The sequence below is a fragment of the Macrobrachium nipponense genome, chromosome 31 (genome assembly GCF_015104395.2).
Source record: "Macrobrachium nipponense isolate FS-2020 chromosome 31, ASM1510439v2, whole genome shotgun sequence".
NCBI classification, from domain to species: Eukaryota; Metazoa; Arthropoda; class Malacostraca; order Decapoda; family Palaemonidae; genus Macrobrachium; species Macrobrachium nipponense.
Window position 1 is genome coordinate 14,206,432 of NC_061093.1, and position 12,973 is coordinate 14,219,404.

Consider the following 12,973-nt stretch of genomic DNA (forward strand, 5'->3'; position numbering starts at 1 on the left):
CTACATTATCACAGCACTACACAGAAAGATCGCACACTTAACGCCACTTGAACAATTCACGTACGAAAACAAACACGCGGGGACGCACGGATCGGTACGCTGTTTCGTCCGTCTTGTTTGCATCGGCCGTAGCGAGTGTAACCCAAATGGATCCATCAAGTATTAAACGTGTTCATGACAGACGAGACTAACTGCCTGAAATTGTTTGTGCGCGTTTCCTAGCCCATAATATTCTTTTTTAATCTATTTTATTCTTTATTTTTCCGCGCGTAGTTTTTACGAACCCCGGATGCTGCTGTGTTGGGAAAAACAACAGGACTCGACTAAGGTCACAATTTGATTCTTTATGAACCGTTATTATTTTGCCAATTCTTTTTAAATATCTCGGTTCTTTTTGTATTTTCTTATTTTTTCTTTTGTCATTTTTGCTTCTACATTTGGCGTCACGATCGAAAAACACGCTTGAATTACTCGAAAGCGAAGTGAATTCTAGGAATTTTTGCAAAGTGCTGCCTGTCAATAATTATTATTTTCTGCATCATCTTTAAGTCTTATTAGAGATTTATGCCAAAACACATACACACATACACACACACACACACACACACACACACATATATATATATATATATATATATATATATATATATATATCTATATATATATATATATATATAGCTATTATATATATATATATATATATATATATATATATATATATATATATATATATGTATATATTATAACGTCACCGTGATATTTTTTTAACATTATGTTACAAAATTAATGTCAATGTCACATAATGTTAATTAAATGACATTTGTAGTTTAATGTTTATATATATATATATATATATATATATATACATATATATATATATATATATATATATATATATATATATATATAGATATATATATATATATATAATAAAAGGAGCCCATAAAACCGCCAAAATATAGAAAATAAGTACTATATTTCAGCGACTACTGTCTCTCTCTTCAGACATGTAATGAATGAGAAAAGTTATAGAAAAGGTAGTGTTTAGCTGTTTTATGTCACCGCCTCTGATTATTCCTCTTTAATCTTCTCAAGTGTTATTTGAAGGAATACTTTATCTGTGATATCTGAATCCCAGGCGTCCTTTGAGATGTTCATTATCTGTCTTTGTTAAATTAAGGACTGACTCTATCTTCTGGCTTTTTTTCCGACATTTACTACTATAAAATTATCCGTAACAAATTCCAGTTTATTCTGTTCTTATGGTTATGTATATGGTTCAAAATAGCTGAGCTCTGTTTTCCATACCTAACTGACCATTTATGTTGTATTAGTCTCTGGGGAAGTGATTTTCCTGTATAACTGATGTCAGATTGGTCACAGTGTCTCTAATATAGTACTTACTATCTATATTTTGGCGTTTTTATGGGCTCCTTTTATTAGATGAAATTATGGTGCAACAGAACATTTTGACCAGTCGTGTATGTATATATATATATATAATATATATATATACACACATATATATTAATATATTATATATATATATATATGTATATATGTATATATATATAATATATATATATATATATATATATATATATATATATATATATATAATATATATATATATGCAGTCTACTGGTCACTTTTTACCAGAAACGTGAGTAATTACATTAACCTCAGTGCCCTCTTAAATTCTCGAAGTCTTCACTTTTCACTATAAAGTCTGAAGTCCACATGAAAGAATAGTAAGAAATTATGATATCTGTAGCTGGGTTTGGAGCCCGCATCCGGAGATCAGAATGAAGTCACCTTACTGACCTGGCCACGGGAGGTTTGAAGGTTTTAGAAACTAAGATGGCATTGTAATTAGTTCAATATATATATATATATATATATATATATATATATATATATATATATATATATATATATATATATATATATGAAGATAAATTCCACAAAAAAAGAATTCCATCGTTTCTCTTTCTTTCATGGTTTATTTTCTATTTATTTATATATTCATCCCGTTCCATATTCTCGTGACTCAGTTTTATTCATTCATAAACATATATGTTATGTTATACACCACAGATATATATAATATATATATATTATATTAGTATATAATAATCTAATATATATTCTATTATATTTCTATTTTATATATATAAATTTATTTATATATATATATATATATATATTAATATATATATATATATAATATATATATAAAATTTACCATCAAGGGATATTCCCTCCATTCATCTTGAAAATGACGTAGGTTAATTTTTTTATGCAATTTTCTAAATGATCCTTTCTAGTTCCCTCTGCAAGACCAGACCACTTTCATTTCAAATGATGCAGGACGAAATCGTCTCTTACTTCAATACTTTTATCATGATTTTAATGAAATTTTTCTCTCTGAGAATATTTGACATTTAATGAGATAAGACGCAAAGCAGTGGTGAGTTTGTTAGGTAGAATGAAGGCTTCAAATAAAAATTTTACAAAAAACATTACTATATTAGTAGATTCACATTACCCGTATATCTGATGTCTAGGTCAGTCCCTTACGACGCTCCTGATTGGCTGTTGATAAGCTAATCACATGAGTAAACTTTCAGTCGCTCTCGAGAGTTTACATTGGTAGGATGTATGTACCGACTCTCTTGAGGGATACGTCTTTCAAAAGTATCCTATGTGAACTCTCGAGAGAGACTAAGAATTTCCAGGCCTGTGATTGGCTTATGAACAGCCAATCAGGAGCCTAGACATCAGATGTACGGTTGATGTGAATCTACTATAGCACGCTGATGACCAGTTATAATTTGGTTTTTTGGGATATGGATGAGTTTAGCATATGCTTAATATTGTTAAATGCGCATGTACTAAACAGTAGCGGATCTAGATATATTTCAAAGGGGGAACCCACTTAGTATTATCATATATGATATATAAGTAATGTAAACACACACACACACACACACACACATATATATATATATATATATATATATATATATATTACATATCATATATGTATATATATATATATATATATATATATATATATATATATATATATATATGTATAGTAATAGTTGTTGATGTTATTGTTTTTGTTGCTGTTGTTGTTGAAATAATCATTAATTAAGCACATTTTTGCTACTGACGATGATTTATTGAAATAAAACAATATTCTATTACTCATATCAATTGTGGGGGTTAGGGGCTCGTGACCAGGTGCCCCCCCCTTCCTTTCAATCCGCCACTGGTACTAAACCCCTAATTTTTTTTTATCTACTTTTTTAGTATTTTGTAGTTTAACTCTTATGTATTGAATGCAGTCCATTGTATTTTATGCGAAATCAAACCTTTACTATTATTATTATTATTATTATTATTATTATTATTATTATTATTATTATTATTATTATTACTAGCAAACTTACCCATCTACGATTGGTGATAAAATACGGGTGCAGAAGTGAAAAATTTATATGTACTATTTGTTCAGCAATATTAAAATAACGGCGATTTTTATACATACCTACTACAGAACCTCTTTGAACACAATATTATCAGTTTGTCCACAACTTAATTTCAAGTTGGCAGAGTCAGTTGCTCTGCTCATCGCCACATACAGTTGGCCATGCGTGAACATGGGTGATGGCAGAAACACACCAACACGATCCAAAGTCTGGCCCTGCGACTTGTTTGCAGTGAATGAGAAGGCCAAGTTGATGGAAAACTGCCTGCGCCGTAACTGGAACGGAAACTGGTTGTCCGAAGGTATCAGAAGAATATGGGGGATGAACAGACGTTTGCGGGTGTGAGGGCCCGTTGCTATCACTGCTTCGATGACGTGGGAGTTTAGCTCCATAACGGTGTACCTCGTTCCGTTGCAATGTCCATTGGCAGGATCGAAATCCCGAAGCAATATTACCGGGCAGTACTTCCTCAACGTTATTTTCTGCACTGGCAGTCCTGATTGATTTAAGTTATTCAAAAAATCTTGCAGATATTGATGATAATTTTCATCTTGTATTGTGTCCGAGCTGAAATATTTGCAACTTTCTCCGGGGAAGTTGTACAGAAATTATGTATGAAAAATCGTAAAGTAACTAAGTCTACGGGAATAACCAGCCTCGTTTCACAGCCAGAAACAGCTCCGTTTCAGGGAATGCCTTCTCACCCCCACCCCCTACAAAGGAGGGGGGTAGGTTGGATGACACCCCATTACAAACCATCTTAGGGGTCCCCACCATAACCCTGCCAAGTTTCATGCCCATCTGACCAGCCGTTTGGCCGTGATTGAATGACAGACAGACAGACAGACATTATGCCCATTATAGTATGATTATTATTAGCTAACTAAAGCTTTCTATTTTGTAAATAACTGGTAACTGAATAAATACCTTCATATACAAAATGACTCGACTAGTAAACGATTTTGACATCGCAGTTCAAACTACATTTTTATATATTATAAAGCTTCCATAAGTAACCTATTTGCTCAAGAATACGTGTTCAGGAAAACGGCGTTAACAGTCTTGAAGAAAAAGTTCTCCAAACTCTCCATTAGAAAAAAAAAACGCATAAAACTATTTTATGACTGCCAGAAGAAAACGTGAAAGGTTAACATACATACGAGATGTCTTATTGAGCCATAAAAGGATTATTAGAGGCTTCGACTAAGAGTGAGCTACGTAAAAAAACTGGGAACCACCTGGAGACGCAGTGAAATACTGCACGAAAAGTGATCAATCCTCGCAAATTCAGAATATCAAAGCACGGCAAGAGAGGCAACTGACTTCTCGTAGCGCACAGCAACAGAGTAATAAAAAGGCAATGTATTATTAAGAAAGAGAAATTGTCTTTTTTCTTCCTCTTTTGTGCTTTCTTAAAGACTTCAGTTTTACATGAAAACTGAAATTCTGAAAACAGTGTCAAACTATCTTAAATCACCACAGTTGTACGGGTACAGTTATTGTGACAATAGTTATACAGGCATTCGTTATTTATCACTAATTATGATGATTATTAATCAAAACCAATTTCCCTTTCCTTGAAATTAGACCTTATTTACTCTCAAATAAAAGTTACATTAAATTAGATTTAATTTTTTAAAAAGTAAACGTTTTAAATATTTATTCACCTTTCTTATTCGCCTATTCTAGAGACTGAATGAATAATGGCTGTGTTACAAAACATCTCTGACATTTATATCAAGAAGAGTAAGTCGCTCACCCACGGTTAATAAGAGAGTTGTTCACTCGCTGTTAATAACAACGAGTCGCTCACTCGCTGTTAATAACAGAGTCACCCACTTGTTATTAAAAACAGAATTGCTAACTCGCTGTAAATAACCGAATCACCCACTCAAAGCGAATAACAGCGAATCAGTCACTCGTGGTTAATAACCTTGAGTCACCCAAAATGACTAACAGTGAGGGACTTACCCATTGCTGATAACAGCCAGTCACTTACTCATGGCTAATAACAGTGAGTCACTTACTCATGGTTAATAACAGTGAGTCACTTACTCACAATAATGGTACGAGAGTAGAGAGTCACTCGCGGCAACAGCAAGTCGCTGTTAATAACAGAGTTGCTCAATCACTGTTAATAAGAGCGAGTTACTCACTCGATGTTAATAACAGAATCGTCAACACGCTGTTATTAATAGTCACAATAATAGCGAGTCCTCACTCATGGTTAATAACCACGAGTCACTTACTTATAGTTAATGATAGCTAGTTACTCGCTCATGGTGAATAACAGCAAGTCATTCACTCATAGTCAATAACTGTGAATCACTCACTCATAGTTAATGACAGGGAATTACAGCACCCCTGCATCTGGTATTCAGCCACCGATTCTTACGATGTTCCTGATTGGCTAGTGATCAGCCAATCATAGGGCTGGAAACTGGCCAGCGTCTCCCGAAACCTCGCCAAGAGAACATCTCCACTCCCACCTCTCCTGACGAACATGCCTTTTGAATTATAACTTTCATTACACCTCAGTTTTACTGAAGAATTCATTAAACATCGTCAAGCCAATGACTTCAGGATTATAGTGATATATGAATTATGTACTTCAATAAACTTAATGCTAAAATATATGTATAGTGAAATAAACATGAAACTTATAACATAAGTGCATTCATCATTTATCGTCTTATGTTTTGTACAATATCGGAGCTTAAATGTCATGGATGACAATGCTACCCAAAAATTATAGCTATGGCTATCAATATGAAAATAACAAGAAAAAGATTAAGAATATTAATCTCTCTCATCTCATCTTGGTGTAGACGCGTCCTGGTCACGTGGTTAGTCGATGACGTCATCGTCATCATAATCCCTCGATAGAAGAAGTGTTATTGGGAAAAAGAATAAGACGTCATTATCATCACTATCATCATCAATATCCACCTCTCTCACATCCTATAGTGGAAATCTCTATATGGAAAAATTGTAGCTATATATTAAAAAGGAATAATGAGAGGGATAGAGGAGAAAATATTGAAGTCAAAGAAAAATCATTGGGACGAATGAATTTCCTCCATAAGGTATCAATATCTCTCTAAGTAACCTCAATAGCAAACCCTGTCACATTGTATGACGAAATGTCCTTATAAGACTCACAATAAGCGTAAAGGAGGAAAAGAAAGACTAAAGGAGAAGAGGAAGAAAACAAATCTTTTTTTAATTCATAGTGTTATTCCCCATAAGGAATGTAGTAGTATAGTAATAGAGAGGAGGAGGAGGAGGAGGAGGAACAGGAGGAGGAGGAGGAGGCGTGTTATTGTCCTTAGAAGAAGGAAATTCACCTTTTTTATTTCACATAAGGATTGAATGTGAAATACATCATTCATAGAATATTATGATCCTTAAATCATGAAATTGGGGAACACTACTCTTCTTCAGTAAAACTGAGGTGTAATGAAAGTTATAATTTAAAAGACATGTTTGTCAGGACAGGTCGGAGCAGAGGTTTTGGGAGACACTGGCCAGTTTCCTGCCCTGTGACTGGCTGATCACTAGCCAATCTGGAGCGTCGTAAGGGACGGGGCTGGATGCCAGATGCATGGGTGCTGTGAATTAATCATAGCGGAGTAAATTCTTGTCTTTGGCTCCTGTCGTGTGGTTTACAAAGTTCCTCTGACTGTTCGAAGATGGTAAACCTGTCATCGGGAAGGCAGACATTGGAGTCGATAGTCTAAGGTTCTAACTTACGGTGAAGAAGTCAATATGAAATATTCAATTACACGATAAAAAGAAATGTAGGAACATTCCTTAGTATAAAGCATAACTCCTAATCAGGTCAGAGGCCGTCAAGGAAAGTATGGCCAAAACCAGTCACAGGATGCGTGTGAAGGCTAGTTAAGCATAAACAACAAACATACGAACATCATCCTTTTGGAATGGGAACCTACTTTGGCTCTCATGAGAACTTTAAAATGATGAGTAGTATTAACCTAAAAAGAGGTGTTCGTTCGTACACACGTATCTTTTGTTAGGTTTGCTAACCTATTGCATTGTAAATCACTCTGTAAGAGATCACTTCTCCCTCCGTCTGTCTTAGACATCAAGCCCTTCTCTGCAAACTATCTCACGATGTAACGTTTTTAGAGAATATATAAGAGGGCCAGCAACCTCCTCCGATCATATACCAATGGTAATCACATTGTCAACAAATCTAATAATGATTCCATCCTTAGAAATACCAAATATAAAAAGAGCAAGCTGGGAAGGCTTCAAAAATGAAATAGAAGGAAAAATTAGTAGACAACCAACAAAAAATTCAAATGAAATAGAAATAACAAAAGAAATAGTTGACGAAGAACTTGAAGAATGGTATAAAAATCTAGAGGAAGCTATAAAAAATCATATACCCATAACTAAATACACAACACTTCCACACCCTATTAGTAGTGATAAGTTAAAATTGATACAATGGCACTACAACAACATCCAAAACACAGTACTTATAACAGGTTGGAATAACACATTGATGAGAAGATATGTATCATTACAAGAACAGTTAGTACAAGAAAACTCAAGATTATATCATCAAAATTGGGAAGACTTAATAAAAAATACACAAATACAGTACAATAACCCAAAACATTTCTGGAACTCCGTTGCAAGACTGATGGGAAGCAAAACTAATACATCGCCATACATAAAGCATAGGAATGAGAAAATATATGATGACCAAGAGAAAGAAGTACTGCACAAGACCTACTGTCAGGAAATATTCCAGATAACGCAGGAGGATAACCAAAATTTCGACAACCAACATGAGACAATAGTCAATGAATTCATTGAACAGCATAGACACAGAACGAATCCGCATCATGCAGCCGACATAAACAGACTCAATGAAGACTGCCCTCTAACAAGGAAAATAGAATTATGGGAAATCAAAATAATAATTTAAAATTTTAAACACAAGGCACCAGGAAGAAGTGGAATTAATAAGGTCATAATTCAAAATTTACCAGATATTGCACTTGAAAAATTGAGAGAAATATACAATTGGGCTCTCTCAATGGGATATTTTCCAATTATATTCAAGAATGCAATAATGATTTTGATACCCAAACCAGGAAAAGATACGTGCCAGGTAGAGAATTTTAGACCAATATCACTACTAGAAATACCTGGCAAAATATTTGAAAAAATAATAAACAACAGACTAGTGTTGTCCTAGAAGGTATCAGCTACACAATAAGAGTCAATATGGATTTAGAAAAGGAAGAGGAACCCAGATTGCAATAGCAACAATATATGAGAGCATTGCACTGTCACAAAGAAGTAGATACCTATGCAACCTAGTATGTAGAGATATAACAAAGGCATTTGACAAAGTATGGATACAAGGACTTCAATACAAAATATTACATCTCAACCTTCCAGGCATTTTTGAGAAAATACTATGCAACTTCATCAAAGATCGAACAGCAGCAATCAAGTCACTAAATTACATAGGGAATCCATTCCCGTTACTAAGTGGAGTCCCACAAGGATCTGTACTCAGTCCAACATTATTCATATTACATACATCAGATATGACTCCACCACCAGATTACTGTACTGATGTCTGCTTTGCAGATGATATAACTCAAATAGTCATACACCCAGAAAAACGTACAAGGAGAAGGGACACAAATTTGAAAAGACAAGTAGCACAAAAAACAATGAACCAAATTGAAAGAATAAATCAATATGAAAAGAAGTGGAAGATAAAGACAAATAAATCCAAATTCCAACTAGTATCGGTATCTGCATACAAACCCTGCACAAATATTGTTAGACCAACAACCAATGAATTTTACTAAAAGTACAAGAATACTAGGAATGCAATTCGGACAAAGGGGAATATCAAGACATGTGAGAGAAAGGCTAAGGATAGCAAGAACACAAAATACAAAGCTGAAAAGGTTTAGGAATATGAACGCATCTATCAAAATCCATATCTACAAAAGCCTAATCAGACCAATAATAAAATATCCACCAATACCCACGTGCTTAGCATCGACTTCCAATATAAGTGCATTACAAAAATTCCAAAATAAGATTCTAAGGTCTGCAGTGAGAAACAATCAAGAAGATGACGATCTGAATATAGAACAAATACATAAAAAATACAAAGTAGAACCAATTAATCAGAGATTATACAGACTGGCAACCAATATATGGAGTAAACCAGCTCAATACAATAGTGAATTAGTAGAAGAATCAGAAGCAGAAGAGAGAAACCTTGACCCAAACAACACAGACCACAGATGGTGGAGTAGAGTATCTTCATATATTCATCGCGATGAACCTCGACCATTATACTATCAATTAAGAAATGTCTTGTGAAAAAGTAATTTGTAGAATTTAATATGTAGATATAATGCAAAATCATTATGATAATTAAAATTAAGTTTAGAGTTAGAAAATTGGAACTTTATTAAATATGATTATATTATGTAATAAAATTCAAAATATGTAATCTGTACAATTCACCATGTCATAATGTATAATCATTATTGTATTAGGTTAATATTAGCTAGAAAATTGTACCCTTACCCAAATATAATCGTGGATAAACCACACTTTACCTTACTCTTACTAATACTTAACTTTCTAAACTATTCCCTACCAAGGTTAGCTAGCTAACTACCCTCACTCTTCTTTCACCCATCTTACCTATCAGCTAAAAATAAAGATAAATAAATAAATAAATAAAAAAAAAATCTATTTTTGGGTACTTCCGTGTTTCCACAACATCCCTTCAACTAAACCAAGAATATGAAGAAAGAGTTCAGAATATATCTTCCTGCCTGTGGAGAGAGAGAGAGAGAGAGAGAGAGAGAGAGAGAGAGAGAGAGAGAGAGAGAGAGAGAGGGACTCTGTGTACCTCTCCATGACCTACCGCTGTTCCCATCCGCGGACCAGGAGTACACACCGAGGCCTGTTTACGACACTTAGGTGTGTCCAGGCCCTTACAAATATATGAAAATGTTGCTTCTTGTCAATCAAAGTAAACCACACAAGATTTTGTTGATATGCCCCGAAAAACGAGATTTCTTTTTTACTAAGCAGAATTTGACAATGTCCTTCTAATTATTAAAATTTTTTCTCACCCCGAAACTTACACATTTCATGAGAAACATTAACAGTTTAATTATAATTTTTATTCTTATTTCTTAGAGTGCATCAATTTTCATACAAAAATTATACCTTATTGTTTCTTTAAGCAAAGTAAAAACATACATCAAAAAAGTTTTTATCTAAATAATCAGTGGCAATTAAAACATACTTCGCACATGCGCACAAAAAACATACGCACCAACATTGAAATAATGTAAGCGTTTGCTCATGCGCATGCAAAGAAGTGTATACACAAAACATACGCAAAACGAAACCATAAAGTAATAAAAATTGTAAAATAAAGAAATTAATTTTAATAAATTTGTAATAGACTCAGACTCATTGAAATTCTTCACCACATATCCAAGCATAGAGCCTCTGTGACATTCCACCGCTCGTGTCTTTCCTCTGCTTTATCTTTCACAAATTTCCATTCCTCTCCAGCTCTTCTTGTGCCTACAGGAGTCTAGCTGACTGTATTCTGTACTAATTTCTCTCCCCATTACAATCATTTGTCTACAATCTACAATCGGGAGATATTAAAATCCTCATTTATTTGTAACGCATTCACAATAGAAATGAAACTGTTCGTCTGAAAGGAGAGTGAGAACATGCGTTCATCATAATGTGTTCTAAAGACATGTTTTAGGAGATAGATAGAGCATACAATTTAGACCGGAGGCCAAGCACTGTAACCTATGAGGTCACCCATCGCTGAAAGGAAAATTGAGAGTAAGAGGTTAAAAAGGTACAATAGAAGGAAAACTTTTAGGTTACACTATGAATCAATTGTTAGAGGAGAGAAAGTAAGATGGGAGAAAATATGAAAGGAGGTACAGTAAAAACGATGAAAGTGGTTGCAGCTAGGGGCCGAATGAACGCTGAGAAGAACCTTAAAGTAATGCCTACAGTGCACGAGGAAAAAATATCTAAATAAATATTCAAGACATCTCCGTCTTACGATCATTTATCTACGATCTACAATCAAATGGTTTGAAAAACCTTTCCAATTTATTTATAAGGAATCACAAAAGAAAGTAAAATGTTCTTCTGACAAGAATTGATGAAAACTGACCACCTATTTGTGATCGAAAGACTTACTGCAATAAGTGTAAGATATTGAAAGTTGTGAAAGACCACTAACAAAGATCAATCAATTGACATACAGTAAAAAAAGATTTGTATGGAATATTGTTCTCTAAGATACAAGAGAATATTGCAGAATTTTTTCGAAGGAAGAGGAGGAGAAGAAGAAGATGAAAAGAAGAAGAGGAGGAGGAAGAGAAGGAGAAGAAGAAGAGGAGGAGGAAGAAAAGGAGAAAAAGAAGAGGTGGATGAATAGAAGGATAAAAAGATGTGAAGGAAGAGAAGGAAAAGAAGAGGAGGAAGGAAGGAAGAAGGAAGGAGGATCAGAGTAGGAAGAGAGGAGAAGAGAAGATTAAGAAGTCGAAGAAGAAGATAAGAAGAAGGTGAGAAGAAGAAAAGGTGAAGGAAGAGAAGGAGAAGAAGAAGAGGTTAAGGAAGAGAAGTAGAAGAAGAAGAGGAGGAGTAAGAGAAGGAGAAGAAGAGGAGGTGGAATAGGAGGAGAAGAAGAAGAAGAGGTGAAGAAAGAGAAGGAGAAGAAGAAAAGGACGAGGAAAGGAGAGGAAGAGAAGAGTGAAAGAGAGAAGGTGAAGAGAAGAGAGCAGGAGTAAAACGGAGGGGAAGGAAGATGGACGAAGAGAAGTGAAGGGAGAGAAGGAGAAAAAGAAAAAGAAATGAAGGAAGAGAAGGAGAAGAAGGAGAGAAGGAGGAAGAGGAAGAGAAGGAGATGAGAAGAAGAGGTTAAGGAAGAGAAGGAGAAGAAGAAGAAGAGGAGGAGGAAGAGAAGGAAAAGTAGGAGAAGAAAGAAGATGAGAAGAAGAAGAGGAGGAGGAAGAGGAGGAGAAGAAGAAGAGGAGGAGGAAGAGAAGGAAAGAAGAAGAGGTGAAGGAAGAGAAGGAGAAGAAGAAGAGGTGAAGGAAGGAAGAAAACGGAAGAAAGAGGAGGAGAGAGAAGAGAAGAAAAGAGGTGAAAAGAGAAGAAAAGAAGGGAAGAAGGAGGAGGAGAGGAAGGAGAGGAAAAGAAGGAGGAGAAGGAGAGAAGGAGAAGAAGAGGAGGAAGAGGAGGAGAAGAAGAAGAAGAAGAAAAAAAAAGAAGGAAGAAAGAAAGAAGAAAAGAAGGAAAAAGAAAAAAGAGGAGAGAAGGAGAAGAAGAAGTGGAGAAGAAGAAGAAGAGGAGAAGAAGAAGAGGAGGAGGAAGAGGAGAAGAAGAAGAAGAGGAGGTGGAAGTGAAGG